Below are 25831 nucleotides of genomic sequence, written 5' to 3' on the forward strand. Positions count from 1 at the left end.
TTGCTTCCATCTATACACCATGTATAATTTCAACACTAACGCTGTTCTTTCCCCATGTCGCCATCAGTCTCCAGCCGCCCCGAGACAGAAGAACTAATCTGCATTTGTCTTCTTAAAAATGTGTTTTGTGGCATGCACGCACTGCATCTCATCTTTCACCGTCATCATATTTATTTCATAAAGCACCTCAATGCCTATATACTCTTTCTTAAACAGTAAAAAAAGTTTCCTAGTTCCATTACTTTTATATGTGTTCTTTTCTACACTCATATTTATTATTTGCATTAATCTGGTGTTTAGATTTTTTAATTAAAAGTTTTTGTTTTTGATATTTTCACATAGACCATCATCAAATTCTTTAAATATCTGTATACTAAAATCTATGCCAAAGAGAGGGTGTAACTCTCTAATGGCTAGGGTTAGAAATATTCTTTGAAATTAAATGATAAATAATTTCCTAAATCCCTAACCCTTTACTTCTACCAAAAAAATATGACTACTTCATCATTTAATTACGATGTATGTTCTTTCACATCCTGACGAACACATAGACTACTTTCTATTAGCATATCAACCACCAGATTTATCACCCAACATCTATTCATCTTTTGCACCTTAATTCGCAGTAACAAGGGCATCATACTGTCTCTCATTATGTGCCGAGTCGCCCCGGCAGAAGAAGATAACCCTTCATCTGTCTAACTAACCAATAGCACTGTGTTGTGGCGTCTGAACTGCATCTTTTCATACATACATTATGACAAATAGTGAACATACGATGAATGACGATTACTAATCAATTGATGAATAAAGATCCCCATGTAATGGATGAATAAAGATATCAAATAAATTAAATAAAACCTATTTGCCTTTCCACTTTGTCCTTAATTACCCTATACACTGAAATTCACTCCCAAGAGAAGGTATTCTCTTCCTCGGGTTTTGCATGATAAAAATATATATATATGAGATAAAAATTTCACTTTGTGGAGGATCAGTCTCTGGTCGACATCAAAGTGTTTCTCGTCTGAAACCACAGGGAAGCCACAAGAAAATCTATATTTTTGAAAGTGCTTACACTGTGAAGGATCGTAAGATCGACATCACCGTGCTTTTCTCTTATTGAGAGCACAGGGGAGTCACAGCTAGCTCTATACATTCGACTTGAGGACACCCGCCTCATTAATAAACGGGTTCTCACTTTTAGTGGGAACATAACAATTTAATAATCATCTATACTTTCGATTTGAGGACCCCGCATCATTAATACACGAGTTCTCACTTTTAGTGGGAGCAGAACAATTTAATAATCATTTATACTTTCGATTTGAGGACACCCGCCTCATTAAAAAACGGGTTCTCACTGTGAGTGGGAACACAGCACGCTATCATCAAATATCTAAGAGGGTGAACCACCTCAGAAAAACGGACTTCCCATCCCTAGTGGGTGTGAAGTATATCTCTTAATCTATTACATTCATATTTAGTTTTAAATTTTCCATACCGAGTACAACGATTTTGTGAAATTGAATGTATTTCAATATAGCAAACTAACAGTGAGTATGGCTTCATCTTCGAGAGGACCACTGACTCGATCAGTGTCTCACCATTCTTTATTTGGTCAGCCTGAAGTATTTTCTGGAAGAAACTCCCGACGAAGGAAGAAGTAGTTGAACTACCTGTTCTACAGAAAAATGCTACCTGAAGAGGGGAAAGAAACACCTTCTACGAGAGGTCTTTTAAAATATGTGGCGAATGATCTTGTCAGTATCTGGAACAAAGCTAGCATTCCAGTCATTGGATATTCCAGCATTTTGGGCAAACTTTCAAAGCTCATACAACTTGTCCAACAGCTCCAAAAAATTCCACCAGCAAAGCGCACATCACTTACATTCAAAGCGGACTTCAGTAATTTCAAACAAGTATTTGATATCTGTACTTGCAAGTGTGTTAGAAACAAAATAATGAACAGACAGTTGTGTAAATAGGGCATAAAATTACCACAAATTGAGTGGAATTTCTGGGTAGATCAGACGTCGGGTCGGAAGGTGGTAATCGGTTCGATTGACAGGATTGTTTCGAGTTCACTTGAGAAAAAAGCAGAGAGGAAGGACCAGGAAGAGCGGTTTAGGAAAAAGCATTTCCAAAGCCTAACTACGACTAAAACTACTGCCTGTTAGTTAGTTGAACTTTATGGAAGAAAATGAAGCAAGTGGTGTGGCCTTGGAAGATGGTTCACCTTATGAAACAAACACATCCGACTCTGAAGACACAGATTCCGAAAAACGGCCAGCACAAAATAGGTATCAGTACCCAAACTTAAGCGAAATGATGAAAAGAACTGAGGTTAGTAACCGAGATGCTTGCAAATTAATTAATGAATGCCTAAAAGACCTGAAACTGGATAAACCGGAAAATATACTAGAACCAACAAAGTTGCGGAGACAGCGAATTTATTGGAGAGACAAGGGAGCAGAATCTCGTTCGTTTGACTTGCGCAGGCTAATTTGTGTTGGTTTTGATTGGTGCATAGATGAAACCAGACTATTTCGACCAGATGGAGGACAACTAACAAAGAAGGAGGATCACTACGTTATTATTGCATATCCTAGTGAGCAATACGTGGATCATATTGCTCCACAAAATGGCAAAGCAGAAGATATTTCAAATGAAATACTCTCTGTTATACGTGACACGGATTCGACAGCTACTTTGCGTGGTGTGGTATGTGATGGAACAAATACAAACACCGGCGAACATTCTGGAATTATACGTCGACTGGAAACAGCTTTAAACCTACCTTTACAGTCGCTCATTTGTATATTGCATCTGAATGAGCTTCCACTAAGAGAAATTTTTAAAAATATTGATGGCAAAACAACTGGTCTAAAAGGATTTTCGGAGCATATTGGAAAGATGCTAAGTTTTGATCCACGGGATGTTCCAATAGTTGATTTCCAGCCCGTCACTGGAAATGTCAAGGAATTTTTTGTGAATATCACAAATTACTTTAGCGCTGATGAAAAGTATTTGCTGAAGGCTTGCATCGCAATACAAAAGGGAAAGGACAACACTGATGCTGCTGTTATAAAATTTTTACAGACTGCTTCTCCAGGTGCCCTTAATCACTCCAGGTGGTTGACGCTCGCCAATCGAACCCTTCATTTGTTCATGAGCACAGGAAATCCATCCAAAAGCCTATTGCAGCTTGTAACCTACATCGTTAGAGTGTATGCTCCAAGTTGGTTCGAGATATAAACCCATTCCAACTGCAGTGATGGATCACGTAACTTCTATTTTATTTTGGAGAAAGTTAGAAATTTACATGATAGTGAAGCTGCAATAAGATCTCTAAAGTTAAATTGTTATTTTGCACACAGTGAAAATATTCTTCTTGCAGCTCTTGCAGATCCAGAATTGAAGTAAGAAATGATGCAGTAAACAAGATTGTTGTTGCAAGAACCACCAATTAAGCTGGAGTGAGAAAATTTTGTAAATCAAATATTATGATTCATCTCGAAGCAGAAAACTACTACAAGATGATTGATTGGGATGCTTCCGTCACAATGGCACCTCCACTTGTAAATTTAATGTCAGGTGAAGAATTGCTGGCAAAGCTTGAAATAGGACCACTGGAATTTACAGGAATTCAATGTTATTCACAAGCAGTTGAACGAGTCGTAAAAGAAGTTTCCAGGGTTTCCAGGGTAAAGATTTTGGTCATAAAGCCAGACATGGAATGATTGCTTCATCCGAGGAATCAAGAAGGAAATTTGGAAATTTGGATACTAAGCATGCGTTTCTGAAAACAGATAAGTAAGTAATACTTCTTTAAGAAAATAATGCATGTTTTAGAACAATAAACCTACTGAACAGAAAGAAAACTTTCTTCTTTATCATATGCCAATAATAGCTTCATTGTTTACCCAAATTTGGGACCCTTAAATCAAAAGATAAAAATCTGAAATTTTACATACGAAATTATCTTTACCTGTATCAACTTATAGAACTAGAGACAAAAGCTTCTATTTACATTTCTTGAAGTTCGCCACGCTCTACTGGACATTTGTATAGTAGTATCATTCTTTTTATGATGTACGGTCAATATATATTTACCGTACTCGAAAGTACCGCAATTTGAAAGTAACAAATTTGTATGAGTGATTTATAGTTTACATTCAGTACGATATTTTTTAACACAAAAGAGACATGGAAGTATAGACAATATTCCAATCAGTAACATACTTTGATTAGTAACCATATGTTTTAAGTATTTTATTTATTTTTCAACTGTTGATTCGAGTGTTCCGAAATTCATTTCCTCTGTATCTATCTATCTATCTATTTATCTATTTATCTATCTATCAATCTATCTATCTATCTATCTATCTATCTATCTATATATATATATATATATATATATATATATATATATATATATATATATATATATATATATATATATATATATATATATATATATATATTGAAATTGAAAACAATTAGTAATGAATCACGAGCTTATGGAAATCAAGGAGGAATTGTTGAAAAGATTCTGTTGTTTTCTGAAAACATGTGACTCATCCTGTTCATTTCCAGCATAGAAGGTAGGAAGGAAAACCTATTTTTCCACCGAAATTGTTACTTATATCAAGAAACAACAAAACAAAATCATGTTTACTTGCAATATCACTATAGTGCGATAACTCTTTTCTAACACACTAACATTGCCTTCTAATAAAATATAATGAAAAAATGGTAATGGAACATTATAACAATAGATAAGCATTAATACATTTTGTTGCGGATCACTTTCCAACTCTCCGGAAGTCAAAAACCAAGGAATCTTCCAAGTATTTGGATTAGTAAGTATTGAGTAAAATGAGATGTTGGACAGCGTTGTGAAGATTTGTAAAAAATAGTTATACTTAATTATTTACAGTACATGGCCACCCTGCATGTAATGTTTTCAAAATTTAAAGTTTTGAAATGAAAACGAAAACTTAAGTTTTAATTCCAGCGGTTGTGGCGGCTAAAGGACTTAATGATGATGAGAAATAAATGCAATTACTGAATAAGTAAAGTGGGAGAAAACGGGCGAAACACGACAAAACCCTCAGACACGGTGTTTGTCCACCACAAAGCTCACTTGGCGTCAGCTGGGGTCGAAACTGGGATCCACACACTAGAGGTGAACGTTCTACCATTGGTGAACGTGCACCAATATAAAATTTTATTGTTTCATAAATCTATTGGCTTTCACTTTCATTTTATTAGACTTTTACTTGAACTCCTGTAAGACCGAAGGAGTGTCAGCTTCTCGTTGTCTCGTGTTAAAGCGTGTTTCTAAATTGATAGTGTGAGGGCTCGTCGTGCAACTGCAATGTTCTTGTCCTTAATAAGGCACAAATCTATCCACAAATATAATACTAAGGAACGTCTAAACTACAGAGAAAGCTCATCTTCAGAGAATACGATATTTATTACTACCATAAGTTCTTTATACTACAGTGTAACAACATTTGCAAGATGTCTATAACAGGTTACTCTAGTCGTGATACACATATATTAGCAGTATTGCAGTTACGAACTTTTTAAGTTCATTGGAAATTTGCTACTAGGGTAGCAGCTGACTCAAATTTCTTATAACTGTCTTTCTGTTTATAACTGAGGTATGCTAAGACTTTAGTCCGTATCATCTCTATAACGTTCGTTTTGTGTATGTAATATGATTTGAGTTCCATATTTGGCTGTTATATTATAATCTCAACAGCACAAAAGATGAGTAAAATGTCTTGAATACATGCATCGCATTAAAGTCTCTATCTATTCGTACTACCAAACCTAAGTAAGGTAACAGAAGTAAGATTAAGGCCAGGCAACAAAATAACAGAAAACCAAATCAGTTTTGTTCCAGGAATATCGACAATTGATGTAATATATCGTATATCTATTACGAAGTTCGGTTAGAATTGAAGGTTTCAGTCAACTACATTACTAAATAATGGTACTAATACTTACTTTCTATTACAGCAAATTCCATGTGAAACAGACAAATGTTTAAAATTTGCAAAACTACGGTAGACGATCAAATTTGACGAATTCAATATTGAAACATAACTATAGTCTTTGGATGCAATAGAGAAATAATGTGAGAAATAGGTTTATTTATCTAATGCCCAATTCATATAAAAAGAGTTTTTTGTTATATCTTTTAATAATTAATAAATTATATAGGAATCAATAAAGCTGAGATAAAATCTATTTTTGGAAGAATGGATTCATATAGAAAAATCATTTGTCGCTTCCTATTACTATTTTTTGATCAACAGAAAACAATATAAAGATAATAGTATATTTCTACCATATCTGGTAGCAATAAGGTGATGGAAATTATTCTTTCGGTACTGAGTCCATATAAAAACATGTTTCTCGCAATGTATTACCGTTTTTCATTATGATGATAAGGTTGAAGTTATTCTAGTTTCAACAGAGAGGCATCGGTGTAGGTAAAGATATGATACATTGACTTGATCCCTAGTCTTCCGTTGCAAGCGCTGCTATCGACTGAAGGAATTCCATTCGCTTTCTCTTGCTTAGCAACAGCTGAACCCTTATTGGCTCAACGCGTTGGTGTGTGACGGTATAAGCTTTAGTTCGCATTTTTGCCACGGCTCAAGACATTTTGGCAGCACAATAGAACATATTGCTGGAGTGCTGAATCTACATAAAGAAAATATATTTCTACCACATCGGTTTGCTATACACGAATAAATTGAAGATGAATTCTACTATTAGAGTATGAGTTCCATATTAAAAAACCGCTTTACTCTATTTTTTGCCGTTTTACACTATTGTTTTTAGCGTTGAAACAGGGAAATGTTGATTTGAAGTACTTCTAGTCGAAATACAGGCAAATATCAAAACGAAATTCTTTTATTTCAAGCTAAATTGATTCTGAAAAACTGCTCGATATTTCTTACTGTTATTGTTCAATGGCGATCAACGTTGAAACGCGAAACGGTTGATTTCTACCTCTTACGGTTTGAATAGAGACTCACTGGAAGAGACGGAACTTGTTCGTGGGATGGTAAATCGATTATAAACAAAACTCTTCTAGATATCTCTTACCGGCTTTGCAATGGACATTCACATTGACTTGACTTGACATGGCATTGACATTGAACTATGGACATTCGCGGTTTATAAGACTTCGTATACTTTTGTATAACATAGTTTGGAAGACCTAAACGATGGAAATGATCGGTGATGATGAAAGACGGCGGATGTGTCTCTACTCTCACAGCGATGCTTTTGTACCAAATCCTACTTTACCGTTAGTTTGACCATATAGCTTAAATACACACAAAAATACTCGACAATCAACAAATAAAATTAGTGACCATCAACCCAGATTCCGGTATACGATATTCATCACAATATCAATTCACTTACAATAAACATTTCGTTGGATTACTTTTTGATGTAGCTACTGAAGTAAAAACAGAGAACAAGATTATCGGTTCCAGTGTTTTCAATTCGATATATCAATTTGCTCACTGAAGTGTTGTAACAAGTTTTTTTACGGTGAAGTTAATTTCCTTTGTGACTAAGGTGTTTTCAACATAGCCATTGATGAAACAATGGATAGAGAAGAAAGCTTAGGAGATAGTGATATGAAAAAATCGAGAACCATAATACATGGTCAGGTAATACATAGTGGCACATTTATATTAGTAATTAAATATAATAATACGAAACAGAGTAAGTGAAACCTTTAAAACTGAACTGAAATATACAAACAAGCACAATTTTGCACGGTTTGAAAACTGACGAGCAACTTGCTTAACCATTTTGGAGTACTACACGATAGCGGAGCAGTAATATGAAAGTAGCATTTAAACTTTCAACACGTTCTGGTTCCCAAGAGAAACAATTTGTCCCGGAACTGTCTTACTTTCAAAACTTCTAACTTTATTTGTACTTTTGTTACATCAGTTTACTTGCATTATCTTTATTGCACCTTTTAATTCTGCATAACTTTTATTCAAGGAAATGAGCAGCACAAGTTTGTCCTTGTCTGGGGCATGGTGCTATATTACTCTGTTCTTGACTAACGTTTGTGTTACCATCTCCAGATCACTTTTCAAGTCATGTATAATAGTTTTGCAAATATTGACGAAAATCGCCTTTGATTCTACATTTTAGGGTATTTTCGGACTTCATTTGGCCTTCCTATTCACACTTTTTCTCATCAAAATTTTACTCACATTTAATGATCTTATTCACTTTTTAATGTACACTTACATCCCTATTTCTCAAATGTTTGAGTACTTGTAACTGTTTTACTTGATACTCTCACTTACACTTTCTTCCCTTTTTGAAAATTAAAGCGGAGTGTACTTTTAGGGTTATATTTAACTTTCCTACGTACACGTTTCCTTTTCTCAAACGTTAAGACATTTTAAACCTTTCATTTGATTTTCCCTTTCGGAAAATCGTACCGGCAGAATACGGTTTTATTTCACCATTCTATGTACAATTTTTCTATGCAAACGTTTATGCATTTTAAAGGATTTTATTTGATTTTCCACACCTAAACTCTCCCATTCTCAATGTTTTTTGTGTGAATATATTTTTTATTTGACTCCTTTACGTTTATTTCTTCATCTTTCTCAAACTTTCAAAGTACAGTACTTTCAGGGTTTTAACTTGATTATCACACACGCATTTTGCATTTCTTGAAAGATTTAGAAAAGGATACTTTGATGGTTTCCATTTGACTCTCTCTCGTACACATTTCTCAGTTTCTCTGTGTTTTGCAGTAGAATATTTTTATGGTTTTCATCCGGTTCTTTCGGGTACACCTTTCATCTTTCCAAAAATTTTATACTAGAGCACTTTTAAAGTCTGCACTTGAATTCAGTTGTTATTCTTTGTTCTTTCCCAAAACAATTAGAGTAATTTTGAGTTTTCCATTTGACTCATTTTAATTTTACTAAAATTATGTCCTGAGTCGTCACTGCCAGGATAGATACAAATCCAAAGTTTTATATACAATTGTTCTCTGATAATTTATATTTTCTGAAAGATTACCATATTCGGAAAAAATTATCAATTACTATTACATATTATTCTTTCTTTGTTGTCTGCTTTCATCACATTCGTAGTAAAAACTACCTTTTTCAAGTAATATCAGAATCCATATTGCTCATTTTTACTTTCTTCTAAGAGTGTTCTCTATTGGTGCTTCGTAAATAATATAATCTAACACTTTCTTATCGTTTTTTCTGTTTTATAGCCGTAGTGGTATATGCGGTTCTCGTATATATTTTTTTTACCTACGTGATTGTAGAAACTCCGCTAATGCAAGCTACTTTCCTTTAACATACATGGATCTCTGTGTCGGTGGACGTCCTTTTGAGTATTTCTGGAAAAAATCCTTTATATGATAAGAAATATTGATGCAGAAAACCAATATGTGTCTGGAAGACTTTGTAAACAATAATTTTTTAACAAGATATGCAATATACTGGTCCGTTTTCAGTTGTTTATTATAGTTCCTCTACTCGAAGATACGAGAATGTCCTACTTTCTTGTCCATCGGTTACTATTGTGCTGCCAAAATGTCTTGTTGCGTGGCAAAAATGCGAACTAAAGCTCACACCCATGCGTTGAGCCAATAAGGTACAACTGTTGCTAAGCGTGAGAAAGCGAAAGGAATTCCTTCTGCCGATAGCAGAGCTTGTAACAGAAGACTAGGGATCAAGTCAATGTGGCATACGTATTCAAAAGTTCCCTCGAAGAATGGCATGATATACTGGATTGATCTTAATTTGTTTTCGCTTTGGATTTTGTTTACACGCACACTTTGAACTTACAGTCCTTTTCGTATTGTCAAAGTTTCTTGCTCCGTATAATTAAACACGCCATACCAAACTTTTAATTAATCTTTTTTGTAATCCTGAGGAATATTATTTTCATTACTATCACTACAGAAACGGAACTCTTGCATCCTTTCGGTTTCCCGGTTTTTTAAAGGACTTCTTTCATATATGATTCTTCGGTATTCGGGTTATTTCAGTTATTGTTAAAAGGGATTTCACGCTATAATATTGTCCATTTTTTTCAACCTCTCTCCTTCTTCTGTAGTTTCTATAACCATTCAAATAACAAAATTTCTTAGTAAACAGTGTATTTACCGTTTTCATTTCCAATTATAATGATTTCCTGTACTGATATTCGTTTTCCAACCTTCGGTTATAGTCATTGGATTTATATTCCATCAAATCAAGTTTCTCTGTTCATCTCCAACTACTGTTTCCATTATCACTTTGAAACATTAACCATTGTTTCCGTAAAATACCTTTCTCCTAACTTGTATAGTAGTATGTGAAACATTTTAAAAATATTTTGTGTAACTTCTTATTTAAAGAGGACCACAAGAGGAACTTTTCTAAATCTTTCTTATTCTAGCCGTTTCTTGTTTCTGTTTCCAGTTTATTTTCAGGTTTCACTCGAAATCCTACCTAGATGCTCAAAACTTTGTAATGTATAACATATTTTCCTCTACGACTTCCATACTTAACACACTTGCTTTCGTTATTCACTAATTTATATTTTAACATATATCCGTAAGATACTCAATGTGCACTAGTTCAAAGAACTAACAAGAAAATATTGAAGTTTCAAACAATTGTGGAAATTTTAGATCTTTGGAAGCATATAAAATGTCTGCAAAATTATTTTACGTTTCATGTAATGTTAACATATTAATTAATTAATGTATTTGATAATAATAATCCATTTGTATTTACAGGTTCTCTAAGAGGAAAGTTCCGTAATAATTTGCACCAAGGTTGTATTATTCAACAAGTAAAGCTAAGAAAATTAAATCATATTGAGATCAAATTGTTTTAAGTTATGTATGCTATTATTATACAACCCACTTCTGTCTGTTGGTGCCAGGTAGCGGGTAATACTGACAATAAATGTGAGATTTGTAAAAATCATAATGTAATTATTCTTTTCTTGAAAGTAGTATATCGAAAATAATTATCGACAGTCATACGATCCTGGATATGGGATTAAAGATTTTGCCTTTTTGAAATCGGAAAGTTGCGAACCAGAGTTGACTTTATCTACTTATATCGAAAGAGGAACATATTATATAATATTGCTTGAACTCGCTGCTATATTTCTGGTAGCAGTGAGGTGTACTACAAGTTCCTTTCTGAATGATTTTAAAACATTCAGTTTCTATAACAACTTTTAATTATTTGAATTTAAGAAATAGATTTTTCAATGTATATATTTTGTGGATTTAAAAGGCAATACAGTCTATATATAACAAAATATACTAATATCTTCAACTTCTTTGGATTTTGATTCTCGCCTTCGGAGCTAACCATAGAAAGCAGAGTAAGATATCATAATGAGTAGCGGAACCATCTTTTTCAGAAATGTGTGTACTGCTGAAAATCATTATATAAAAAAGTAACAACCAGAACTGTTCCTGCTGATAGACTTCTTTGTACGTAGCACTGTTACCAGGTTTTAATAAATTTTAGATGACTCACTATAATTCAAAACCTTAATCCTTGCATTAAAGCTATGAAAAGACCTAGTATAAGGTGGCAAGTAAGCGCCAGGTGGTCCCCAAAGTAAAGTTACAGTGGCTAGTGCTGATTCAAAAATGTGTGTTTGACAACATGTCTACCACAACATAATACTTAGAATTCTAGTTACTGGTCAAGGAACTACATTTCAACTTTGTGCTTCATCTTAGACAGTTCTAAATTGATTTAATGTAATTGTCTTTCTATGAGACGCCAATTTCCACGAACTGTTTGTTTTATTACACCAGACATCCTACTGCTCTTGTGTTCATAGTAAACATGTGTTTTGTCACCTGCGAATTTATGACACCACTTCATTAGATGTGTAGTATTAGGGATAAGATTTTTGGGCTTTAAGCATCTATCGCCATGTTAGTCCGTCAGTTATTGGGGATGACATCACTCGGCAATCACACTATCCAAGGAAAGGGAAGGAAGGAAGCGACTTGATACCTGTATATTGAGTACCATCCCATCATTTGCCTGGTGTGGGTGATGAAAACAGAGAGAAACCTCACTCAGGATGGCTGACTTGATGAAGCTCTTAAAATCCTTTTATCTAGTGTTGCCATCGGGAACCGAATTCAGGACTGCTCACACAAAGTTCATTACATGTTGTCAAAACAAAATGTTTTCATAAACGGGGTCAAATGTTTGTGAATGCCTTTGGGACACTTGTTTTGTGCCTGAGAAAACCTACCATGGAGTACACTTAATATTTCGTATGACTCGGTCTTGGTCAATTACAAACACTTGCTACATACATTTTAATGAGAAACAACCGCGAGAGTGAAGTGGAAGGCTAAGAGTGAAAGGCAAGATACAGACAAAAACGAGGCATGTCCGTCCACTGTACTTGTAACTGCTGTTAAAATTATTCGAATTCTTCGAGTAATTATTCGTTACTCAAATATCCGAAAAACTGATAATTCGAGTGTTCAGTTGACACATTATTCGAATTTTAATAATACTTGTATAAATTACTTTATGGAAACGCTTTGCGTAACACTGGAACTACATATGGGAGTCTGAGGGAAAAAAGATTCAATTTCAAACTTAAATTTTAAATGAAACTGAGTGACCAGATTTAATGTAATTTGAGTACCCAGTCTTAGGGCATGAAAATATTAATTATTTTTTGTATCTGCTAAATCGTTTGAAGTGCATGTTGTATCGTTGTGAGCCTTAGCATTCACATGTATCTGTTAATATATGTCTTTGATAGTACACTTTGGATTATTTTGAATCCTGTAACAATGGTAGGCCTACTCTGTATTAATCTAACATATAAATGTACATGAACTATTTAAATCTGCAACCTTACTCCCTTCCCACAGTATGCCATATTTCAATCACATAATGTTATTAATTATTTGTAAAATCTTATTTAAAATCGTTCAATTACTTCGGATTTTGCCAATTGCACGTATGTATTTGTACACCTAATATTACGTATATACTTTCAGGGTTAACATATATATTAATTTTTGTTAGAGAGTGAATAACTGCAAGTGCAAAAAACAATATTTATCTTTAATTTTGTCTCTTTCCTCCTTAGATTTTACTGCTTACCTGTGCCAATACTTTCGGTGTAAATGTGTAACTCGACGTCATATACTGACTAGTTGAGCGACTACATATAAATTAATTCAGAAAACGAGTCTGCTGTCGCCTGTGTAAAGAACTGTTACGTTGCTTTTTAAGCTTTCCCAGAGCGGGTGAGGGCAAGATTGCCCTCCCCTAGACATAAGAGTTTCATTTTTTGTACATTAGTATACTACTTATTTTAAAGATATGTTTTTGAAACTCAAAGCAGAGGTAATTTCCCCTATTTTCCCCAAATGTTTCCTCTACTTTTAAGTCAGTGAGAACTATAGTAAATATCGACGTAATTACAAGAAAAGGACCTCTACGCTAAAGGTGATGATGATTAAGGCAAGTGAAATATGACGAAAGAATTTGGTGGAATGATAACATAGGATAAAATGGGAGTACCTGGAGTAAACCTAGGGACACGATGTTATTCACCACAAATTTATTTGGCCGGGGATCGAACCAAGGACCCCACACACCAGAGGTAAGCGTTCTACCACTGAGCTACCGTGCTCTCTACGTATTGAAAAGAGCTCACACGTTTTGGGTCTTCTACCTGGTGTTCGGTTACTACCATGTGATATTTCATACAAAACCTAAAACAAGAGAAAAATGAGTGGGAAAATGACAATCATCAAAATAATACCGCTTTTCTGTAGAGAAAATCGGTTATCCTCTGTTACTGGAATCAAACTAAAATGTTCTGAAGCAAAAGAAATTCATTACATTAATGTTTGCAATTGATGCTTCATGACAAACATGACAAACATTATTTGTAGTGTTTCTTATTTTAAACCTTTTCTGTTAGAGTGTAGAGAAGAAAGTACTTTTCTTGAGCTAAAACAAAGGTGCAGAGGCAGACGCAATCAAACATCAACCTGTCACCAAACAAATACTAACCTATATTTGAAAATACCTACTGTACGTATAATGACCTCGGCAATTCATTAAGCACCCGAATACCGTCATGTTCACTTTGTGTAAAATTGTAACTACTATTTGTGCTGAGGTATGAAGGCAAAATATCTTTTCGACAAAAATGTGTAGTTATTAAAATTCATTCTGACTAGAGACGGTAATAATTTTTCAGAGATTTTGAGGATTCTTGAAAATTAATTTAATATCAGATATAATTGAAATGATATGAAAACTGCTAGAAAACTGTCAGACATAGAGTAGAACTTAAGAGACAAAGTAGGAGCCATGTATACGGATGTAAGGAGAAGTGGAAAGAAAGTACATTCAGTGTACGCTATTAAATAACCAATTTCTTCGACAAGAAGGAATACTTAGCTTAATGCTGTGATGACTTGGATGGTGATGAAAGCAGCTCAACTAAACTGTTAATTGTGACAGATTGTAATTATTATTACTATCTTTATCATTGTTATATGCTCAAACGTTGAATTGAAATTATTACTTCTCGCATTGTGTTAGAGCGAATAATGTAGTACATAAGTTATATGGATTTTATCCCCTTATAATCTTGATAGTATGGACCACTTTGAATATGACATTCAACTTGTTCCACAAATAAAGTGGATTACACAATGTTTTAATTGTTAAAATACTGGAAAACTTCGTGGAAGTGAATAAGTTTGGAAATTTAATTAAGTTTAAATATTATATAATTAAGTCTAAATATTTAAAGAGCCAAATATACACATGTTTCGCTAGGATACATTGCTGAACGTGTATTTACTAAAGACGGTAAGCTCGTCACTTTAGACAAAGAAATAGAGATACATTAATATTGCTGAATTTCAGTGTCTGTTTACTGGAACTATTAAAACATTTTTGAATATTATATTTTAAAACAGTTTTTCATTTTAACTACAAAATTCATTCTAGCAATTAGCTCATAAGGTGCATGCAACAATGGTGTGTGTTCTGGCATATGATTACCGTAGGTAGTTGTCAGTTACCCTACAATTGGCTGGAATTTGTATACGTTATATACATTACGTACAATTTGATTACCTTAACATCAGCTATGAAGAAAAGAAACCTTCACAGGTCATGCGTTGGTCCGAAAATGTACTAACTTTCAGAAAACTGTTGAATTCCACTATGGCGGCCTTTTGACAGCAGTACTGTTGGTAAACTTTGCTTTTATCACATTTTTGTTTAATAAGAAACAATGTCAGCCTTCATGTTGTTATTTGTGTGCGGTTCGGACAAAATTTGACATATGGTCGCTATTTAACTACTCCTATAACTTTCATTTGTGACATAAGATAAATCATGTTGCCCTCTTGTGATCAAACTGCATACTATTTGAAACCACGTGTGCAGTTCACAAAATTATACTACCATCAGATTTGTAACGTTCTGAAATATTTTGTTAATTTTTTCAATGCATTCTACATAAACCTCCTGTAACTTTTTCTTTCGTAAACTCAGTAAAATCTGCTTCCCATTACTAACGTGTATATTCCCACAACCTTCTCAAGTAACTTATTTTCGCGAAAACACTCTGATACATAGAAAATACAAATTATTAAGAAGGAAGATTAGAACATTATCAAATTATTGAGCTCGTTGAATAACCATATCGTAGTATTTCTGAGAGAAGTAGAGTATTGTTATTGTAAAGAATTTGTGTTTTGATTGCATCTATTTCAGTGAATTCTGTGACCCTTTATGACTTTTAAGAATGTCCTCTTGCTTCTTTGAATGGTATTTGAACTAATCACTACTTATAATTGTATATCACGTAATTCAATCCAAGACCACGCGAACTGAAAAGACAGTCGTTACTCACTTCGCATTCAATTAAATATCTCAAACTGACACATGTTTATTATGTTATGAATTAAAGCTAGTAATCAGAAAATAATCACACATGTACGGGATAATGATATGGAAACTAATAAGAAAGATTTCTTAACCTCCTAGTCTTTCATATAGAAAATCGAAATTCGTGTCACATGATACCCAACCATTTTAAGTTATATTTAGTTGTTTATAGATCGTAATAAACCAATCACGTATTACGTTTTTAAATATATGAAGAGCAATACATACCCAATAAAGGTATTATTGCTATTGGTACGTAATTTGTCAATATATCAATGAGACTTTAAAGATAGTCTTATGGTCAACTATGTAGATCCCAATATGAAACTACTCGTGTTGTAATATACTACGTAAATAAAATACTTTTCCTCTTTTTATATATGTAAAATCTTTCAATTCGACATATACATTTCAATGAACGTTTACTTATATTTGTAACATATAAATGTCAATCTAATACTTGCTTTTATTACTCCCATCAGAGTAATTTATTTTCAAGTTAACGTTAAACGGTAACACTTCGAAGCTAAAGAAGCCAGATATGACGTTAATAAAAAATAGTGAAATGTTGAAAGCGGAAGGAGATTGAACATCGCCAGCAGGTTCACTTGGATCGGATCGAACCAAGGTCCTCTACACACCAGAACTCTTTAGCAACAGCATATTTTACAATCACTTTATCTTCTGAATACTATGAACTTGGTAAAAATAATACTTCACTTCCTGTAGACATTATTATGTTGTCTTGTATAAACAAATTCAAATAGTGAAGAAATTAATCAATGAGAAACATAGATAATGGTTGTTAATAGTAACGAAACCGAAAACGTTTTGCGTTTAAGTTCTGGAACCTAAATAAATATTTTTATGTGTTGTAAACTTTGTCGAAACATAAATGCACACCTGATTATTTCTAAGTGCCTTAAAATTGTCGGTTTGGAAATAACGCATTCGAAGTAATATGAGAGGAAGTCACAGAAGAAAATAGAGATACTTTTGGTCACAGTTCATAGTTCGCTGCTTGAAATACTCAATTTCTGTTTTATAATATAATATAGTGATACGATTAGTAGCAAATAGTACTTTGGTAAATGCAGAAAAGTTGGTTACAGGTAAAATACATACGCTCTTCAACCACACAAATCGTAAAAAAAGACTAACGAAATCGTTAAGATGTTCGTTTTCTATCCATTGGACCAGAGGAAACGTTTGTAGTTGTTTCGATAGCTATGGACAGTGGAGGCGGTTGGACGTTAAAAGTGGGGGGCAGACATGATCTGAATATTTAATATCAATGTTAGTTTTCCTGGTTGCTTGTAACACTTTGTTTCACGAAGGGTTGTATAACTATTAGGATACTGTCTTTTTCAGTTATACCGTATATTTTGTTTCATATTTTATTAAATAAATTGACAATAGCAACGCACGTAGATACTAGCCCTTTGTACTCTTAAATAACGAAGGTGTAAGAAGAGATTTGATTCCTTGATCATGAATATCTGTCTGGAAAATTGTGTGATCAAATTAGGGGCCTATTTGATAACAAATTTGCAAAACAGAAAGAATAATATTAATCAAATAATCATAGTAATGAATAATGAGACTTGTTTTGCAAAAGTTATATTGAAACTGGAAATTAATGAACAACTTATATTTTTAATTCCACGAATGCTATTATGTGTGTTATTTCTCTTAGAATGACAGTGAATAGTATAAGCATATCCTACGACATTTAAAGAAATACTTTTGAAGCTTCCCGAAACATATTCGCTGCCAATAAGTACAGTTTTCACTTTCTTGGAATATACCAAAACTCAGCAATACTTAGAGTCACTCCACATTTCAGTTATACAAAATAATAAGCAAAAGAATTATGCTTAATTCACTAAATTTAATTGTATATACAAAACTGTATATGTACACCCCTAAACTCGTAAATTACACTGCAAAATTAATATTCCTTACTGAGCTCCTTCGTGGCTAAGCGTTTAGCGTAGGCACCTTAGACGTGAGAGACCCGGCTCGATTCTCGGGGGGAGCTCACGTGGTTCGGACTCCACGTTGATCATTAAGTCCACGTCTTATATAACTTCGCTGCTCAACAGGATGTTAAACTGAAATATTCAAATCAAAATATTATTACCCGAAAGAAGAAAATACATTTTAGGAACTTTCGATTTTTGTACAATTAAAGAATAACTTGTGAAGGACTTGCGAAATATTATCTCAATTAGTTCCAGAACGGCTGACTAACATATCGATCAATTGCAAGAAGAAATGAAAGCATGCTCGAATTGTGGCGCTCCAAGATGTGAATTTTTGGGCCATTTTTAGTGGCAGTTCAAACGCAATTCCTGTAGCTTTCTTAATTCCACGGGAAGACAACCAATACGTACTCATAGAACGATAAATATTTTATAGCACCATTTTTATTCTATGAACCAATAATACGTACATAACTTTATATTTCCAAATGAAACTATATACATGAAAGGGTATTTTCAAAAAAAGTGGGGGGCAACTGCCCCTTAGCCCCCCCAATCGCCACCCATGGATATGGGTGTCAAGGTCTTTCGTTCCGTTGCAATTCAGTACATCTGACCCTAGTTCGAATCTCACTCGATGCTTTTATTTATTTTTTTTGTAACTCAGTTATTCTTCTCGTACAGTTTTATAGTATATGTATTAAACGGAGGTGATTGATACTTTTCTACCCTATCCAAAAATAAGAAGTTGGACAGACGTAACTCCATTTTTATATGTCCCAATGCGACTCGTTCTTATTAAAAATCACTTCTCGGATAATTAATTTATCACTACTAGAACGTAGATTATTATTATTATTATTATTATTATTATTATTATTATTATTATTATTATTATTATTATTATTATTATTATTATTATTATTATTAAAGTAGGAAACAGAAAAAAGGTTTAAAGCCATAAAAATTAGTGAAACGTTTTATTTATCTCTGTTTGTTGTTACATCTCTGAACTTTATGTTGTCTTGGTTCATCAGAATGATTTTAGACAGCTTTCCACGACGATCGCACGTTTTTTTCACATAAATACCTTAATAGTTCTCAATAGTATAACCAGTTACGTACCACCGTTAGCTACAGAGCTATTATTAGACTGACCTTATAGTACCATAAAGCTCTGGCCATCATTTCACCTTTCCTACCCAGTTTTGGTTGGAGTTTTTCGTTCCCTTCAGGACAAAGTTTTTATGATACATGAACCTATATCTTAACGTGGGATCCGAACTACAAGAGTTACTGCCAGGAATTGAAGCGATTTCCTCAATAAACTTTTTGGCCACACACGAAACTTTTGTCGAAATATGAGATCCATATGGTAGTCCAAATGTCGTCCTGATTATGAAAGAATTTCAAAGAAGAAGTCTTATTTGACATTTAAGCAATTATGAAGGCAATACGGAATAAAATATGTAAAATTGTATAAATCATTATTTGTTCAAACTAAAAGAGAGATCCCCAAATGAACATTAGAGCGTACATTTTCATTGTGTTTCTAACATGGACGAGTACGCATATTGCTATATATCCTGTCTCTTATTATGACAATGAGACGGAAAATACATAAGCATAGTATTAATTCAAGTTGGAAAGAAATATTTAAAAAAATACACTCATATCACTTTATAAAATTGAAACTTCCTTTTTCCAAGCAGTTACTCAACAACGGTAAAAAGTGCTGCATTGTATCTAAATTACTTTTTCCTCTAACATACGCGGTAGGCAACAAGATGAAACTGTTGATTTTGGTATTAATTAGTGGAATTGGATTATCCTTGGCGGTAAGTTGCTTTAATTATAACTAAAATTTACATTTGACTTGACGTATATAGACAAAGTAAATATTACTTATCCTGCTTGCATGCTGGTCGCTTAACTTCCACTTGTATTGTAGAGGATCCAACTCATGATCTGCAGAACCCATATACATTCCAACACACTAATTACATCTTTGTATCCATAAAGTGAGAGTTATTATCGGTGATTATAGTTAGCAAAATAGAATACTAAAATTCTGTTCTGTTTGTTTGTTTGATTTGGTTTCACCTTATTGATTCATTTCGACAGCAAGGTTACATGAAACATGTTTTTATAAATTAATGCGGTATAGAGAACTATCTAGATTCCTTCCGTGGAGCTTACATGCCGACGGAAAGATTCTTAATGAAATATTCAAAATGATATTCTTCAAACTATGTCTCTAAAGTACATCTAAAATCAAACTAATCCCAGTAAAACGGAATTGAGATAATTTTGAACTGTGGGAACACTGTTTTCGCTATAGTCGAAGTTCAACCAGAATATTATCTTAAGTAACTTCTACTGCAATTTGATGTTATTATTTTATAAGTGAGAAACATTTTTGCGAAGTTTACCTTGTCACACTATTTTGAGGTCTTATGATCAGAATTAAAATTAGGCATGAATGGAGTAAATACAATATAAGCAAAGGAGTAAATACAACATAAGCATACTTGAGTGGCCCCTATATTTTCAACGTATGTTCTTCGGTAAATTTCGTAAACATTATTCGAATTTCTTGAAATATGTAAGTCAGATCTTATTTCCTACACTGCATAATTATGGTGATTGCTTGGACTTAACGAGAGAAAGAGTTCATTATATTTACCCCATATATTTTTAGAAATAACTTCTTCCGGAAGTATGTGTATATGCACATATGTGTGTATACATGTGGTACTTTATTTCTCGGTGACTACTGGCCTGCTTTGAATTAAAACTTGGTGGGTTTATGCCTATGGTTTAACAAGTGAAAAATGTTTTGTTTGGTGGGCTGGCTGTCGAGGGGTAAGCTCTGCTAGGCTAGGTCACCCTTTTATGTAATACTTGATTTCTTGACAATAACTTTGTCCTTTTTAGTGACATTCGATGGATAAATAACCTATTGTATAGGAATTAAACATCACTGTATTTGGTGGCCGGGCACGGCCTGATGTAGATTCGGCTAGGCTCTGGCTGAGTTGCACCTAGTACCTTATTTCTCGGTAACTACTGGCCGGATGTAATCGAAATTTGGTTAGCAAATAGGCAATCGCCTAGGAATTAAAGTTGTATATTTAGTGCCTAGCTTGGTCGGTAACAGGGGTCGTTGTGGGATCGTTCTGGCTCAGTGGTAGATTATTTAGTTCTGGTGTATGGGATACTTGGTTCGATTCCAGCTCGCGCCAAGTGAACTTTGTTGTGGACAAACACCGTGTGTGGGGTTTTCTCTTCTCAAGTCTCTTCCCACTTTATTCATTACACCATTTCATTCATTTTTCATAAACACCGTCTCCTTTAACCTAACCGGCATAAGAGTGTTACGTAAATCTTTAGGATTTCATTTCAATTTAATTACAAATAAAGGAGTGAATTCACTGCCATTTTAAATAATGTTTTCAATGAAAATTTCTTTAAAATGTTCTGCCTTCTATAGAGCATGTGCGCCTTTTGCTAGATGTCACTTCCAAATTTAAAGTTTGGGATAAGCTGAGACGGAATATAAAAACGAGTGAGAGGTAGAGGCATTATTCAATTCAATAATTTGATTCACAAGCTTTAGAATGCTTAATTAAGTCCAATCTGCAGTTTTAATGTATCATAAGTCAGGAAAAAAAGGCCAGGTACTCATAATGTTGGATATGTAAGTTATAATAAATATGTGTAGTTCTATGTTTTAATGATATTTAATATACATGTCTTTGGTTACCCATGTGAATTTACATCTTCCTAAGTTTTTAATCCATTCTATCCTCTTGAGGTTTCGTATGTTTGTTGTATACACTGTGAAAAAGATCGCAATTACACTGCGCAATTATTGATCTCTAGCAAATTAACTTTCAAACCTAAACGACCAATAGAAAAAAGCAAAATGAAGATAAATACGAAGAGTACCAAAGTAATAATGTGCACAAGAATAGGAGGCCGTCCACATACAAGGTGCATCCAGAAAGTAAGTTTCCCACGCGTCTCATAGCTAGGAAACCGTATGTTGCGCGAAGCGACTGCGTGTACATGAGCGAGTTAGGTCCTAAAATGGCGCATGCGCCAGGAAAACTTCCCTAACTCTCTTAGTAGCGTCATGGCAGTGATTGAAGATTGGCGTTCCTATTCCAGATCCCACCACGTGTGAAGTGGGAGCAGTGATAAAGTTTTAGAATGCATAGGGCATAGCACCGATTGAAATCCATAATAAGTTTTATTGTTGCAAAAATATCAATGCTGGCCCTTTGCGCCTTACTTTGTGCTCTAGGGTCAGTTGGTTCAACACAAAACTTCTTGATCAACAGGCACTCCGTGACAGTGGTGTGTAATAAGGAGCGGGAAATCTGTAGGAACTGCTTGCTCATGCCGTTAGGCCCATGGACTTGGCACAGCTAACGATGGATTTCGATTGGTGCTATGCCCTGTGCATTCAAAAACTTTATCATTGCTCGCACTTCACACACGGCGGGAGCTGGAATAGGAACGTCCATCTTCAACCACTGCCACGACGCTACTGAGAGCACTAGGGAAGTTCTGCTTGTGCATGTGCCATGCTAGGACCTCACTCTCTCACGTACACGTAGTCGCTTCGCGCAACACACCGTTTCCTAGCTATGGGACATGTGGGAAACTTACTTTCTGGATGAGCTTCGTATTACGTATCGGTATTTTTGTCCAATTTTACTCCCTGCCTCCCCTTGTAACATTTCGTAACGCAAGGCCGAACCCCTCTCCTATTGTTCCGTAACACTTTCTGATTTTTCCTTTTTCGCCAATTTTGCTTATTTTGGGAGTTATTTTTAATAATAAAACTTCTTATTAAAAATGCTTGTATTCTGAATATACTTGTACTGATGTTTCGCCAACAAATCAAAGTATTAAAAATGGAAGTACGGTAATAATATTTTAACCTCATTCGGTTGTTTAATTAACTAATCTTAATTCTTCGACATTGCATACTATCGTCTTCCCAATGAGATAGCATCCATCCTTTTAGAACACCGATGAGTGGCAGGGAGGAAATACTGCCGGAAGATGCAAGTGAAACAGGATGTAAAGTACTGACATCGTCCTTTGTCTCCCGGATCGATGAGACTTCGTGTATTTGAAGTTCGCCTGTCTCGACGATGCAAAGTTCATTTTCTCGTCGACCACAGGTTCAAAGTCGCTGCACACATAAAGAAGCAGGAACATCTCGTTTGGGAGTAAGCTTTCGAGCATCTTCTTTGGACTTCAGTTTACCCCTTTCGAGATTTTTCTTGTTCTAAATCAGTGGTTGAATGCGAAGAAAATCAATTTCTTCTGAAATATTCAAATCCAAAAATGAAAAATCTGTACGAGAGAAATATCCGACAAATTATGCTTTTAAAAATATCTTATTTTGCTCTGTAAATCGTGGACCGTTCCGCCGTGGAAAATATTTAAATATTATATAAATAAAGTTCCGTCTGTTTCACATGCAAAACTTCTTAAAATAATAGAGTGGTTGATGATTCAAATCAAATGTTTTAAATAATATTCTCAGAAATAGCAATACGAGTGGGAAGGCGAGGCTGTTTTCAAGAGGTGGTTGCAAAAACTAACAACTACAGAAAAGCATGTACCGTAATTGGAATGCTGCGATAGTCACAAAATGGACTTTTATTGTATTATAATACAATCAGGGTTCGTCAGTAGTCAGCTGGTTTCTAATAGCGTCTTGGAATCTTTTCTGAATGATTCAATTTATATAGAATATATGTTTTACATTTGAAAAAAATAGAAATAATTATTTATTTATTTATGAAAAAGAAAAAAAGTGAATAAAAATATTTGTTTAAAAGAGATTATATGAAAACCTGAGAACAAAAATAAAAAATATAGCGAAAAATGCGTTGCGTAAGGAAGACGAAAACCCCCTCCTCCCCTTGTCACACTTCTTAACGCGAGACCGAACGCCCTCATCCTCCTTTGGAGCGTTACGTAATATGTAGACAACCCTAGGACAGAAAGGAGGAATCATTTTTAGAGGGAGTGAAAATGGCCTCTGAACTGTATCTGGTGATTGTAAAATAAATAAATAAATAAAATCGAAGACGTTAGGACGTTCCCCTATTTAGGACGTCTAATTTCCTCGTACAGAAGAAGTGAAGAACACGCAAGTTTAAGAATAGCGCAGGCTAAATAAGAATTCAATAAAAAAAGAGGACTGCAGTGAGAAAAAAAGGACTAAGATTTCCGTGTGGATACATCGTATTTACGCGGGTGAGCTCCTTAAGTAATGTAATTTCATGTATAAAAGTACAGCAGTTTAAACACCATGCCAAATCTGGAGTTCGGCGTTGAACTAGACTCGCTGTGATTAGATAATTTTATTCACATGATTTATTTCGTGTTAAAAACTATTACTCTCGTAAGGTAGGGAGTCACAGATTTAGAAAGAACCAAGAGGGGACAGTCGTAGGAAGGTAGTAACAACATTATGTACCTACGTTACCACCGTCGGAATGGGTATGGCGTTAATTCTAGATTTGAAATGGTAGTCCCACAATACAAAATTTTCTCTGGACGGTGGTGTAGATCGTACTACTGATGAAACAACATTACTTAATGTGGTGACACGCGTAACCTGGTAAAAACATCATTTACATGCTGACTGGATTATGCATTTTTCTCCGTGAGCGAACGTCACGAAATGTTTCGTTGGACATTCGGAAACAATTTATTAAGTCTCTGGTATGGAATGTGGTGTTGGCGAAGAATGTTGTGCATATCATGAACCGAAATGAAAAGGAATGAAGACGCACTTAAGAAAGCTTATGAAGGACGATAGATCATGAAGATAATAGGAAAAAGAAGGAACAACATACTTGGCCATTATATTTGGCATTCCGATTGGGTCACCGGAGGGTGTTGATAGAGAGAAAGGCAGAAGGAAAACCAGGAAGAGGAAGATCAAGGTTTGAATATTTAGATGCAGTTTGAACATTTAGATACAGTTACTAAGAAACAGCTCTCCAAGGAAGAGAAAAGTGTTAAAATTTCCATGTTGTTCACCACCAACCAACGGCTGAGAAAAGAAAGAAGAAGACCAAATTTACAATTTCTCAACTTTCATACAAACCTCGTTGTAGAATAATTTTATTTCAGCTGTATTTCCTGAATCATGGCTTTTCAAGAGTGCATCATTCTAACGACTTATTACACTTGTAATTACCCGTTACGGGCATATATTTTACAGTTACGCAAAGATAAACACAAGCACAATCTAGTAGTTAATAGTGTGTTTTGTACAGGGACACTCCATAAATAAAAACACAACACTACCAGCAGGACAAATACAACCGGTTATTATAAGCAATGAATGACATAGTATACTATTCACCACTTTCAAAGTTTGTTTCCCACGTATTTTCTGAAACATTACCCACCAGAATTTACCGGTATCCATCGCTGTTTTAATTTGGTGAGCACGATACTATGAAACAATTTATTTATACAAGGTAATCTAAAAGTCCCTTTACAGTCGAACTAAATACGTGTAACAGTCTGTGTAAGATGTTAAGATATGGAAGATCCTACCATCCTATTCATTTATACGACATAAGTGCTTCTCATGTAAATTGCCACTTGATTGCCGCGTAACTGCCTATGGAAGTAGGAAAATAACGTAAGTGCGTTGACCAGGTCATTCATTGTTTCGCCTTTACGTGTTTGGTGCACACCGAAGTCAGGTAGCATTGACCTCATTTTTGAGGAGCAATTACTTGTAAGTGTGTGAGTCAGTGAAGAACAACAAGGAAAATATGACGCAGG

The sequence above is a fragment of the Thermobia domestica genome, chromosome 8, assembly GCF_964235325.1.
Source record: "Thermobia domestica chromosome 8, izTheDome1.hap1.1, whole genome shotgun sequence".
NCBI lineage: Eukaryota > Metazoa > Arthropoda > Insecta > Zygentoma > Lepismatidae > Thermobia > Thermobia domestica.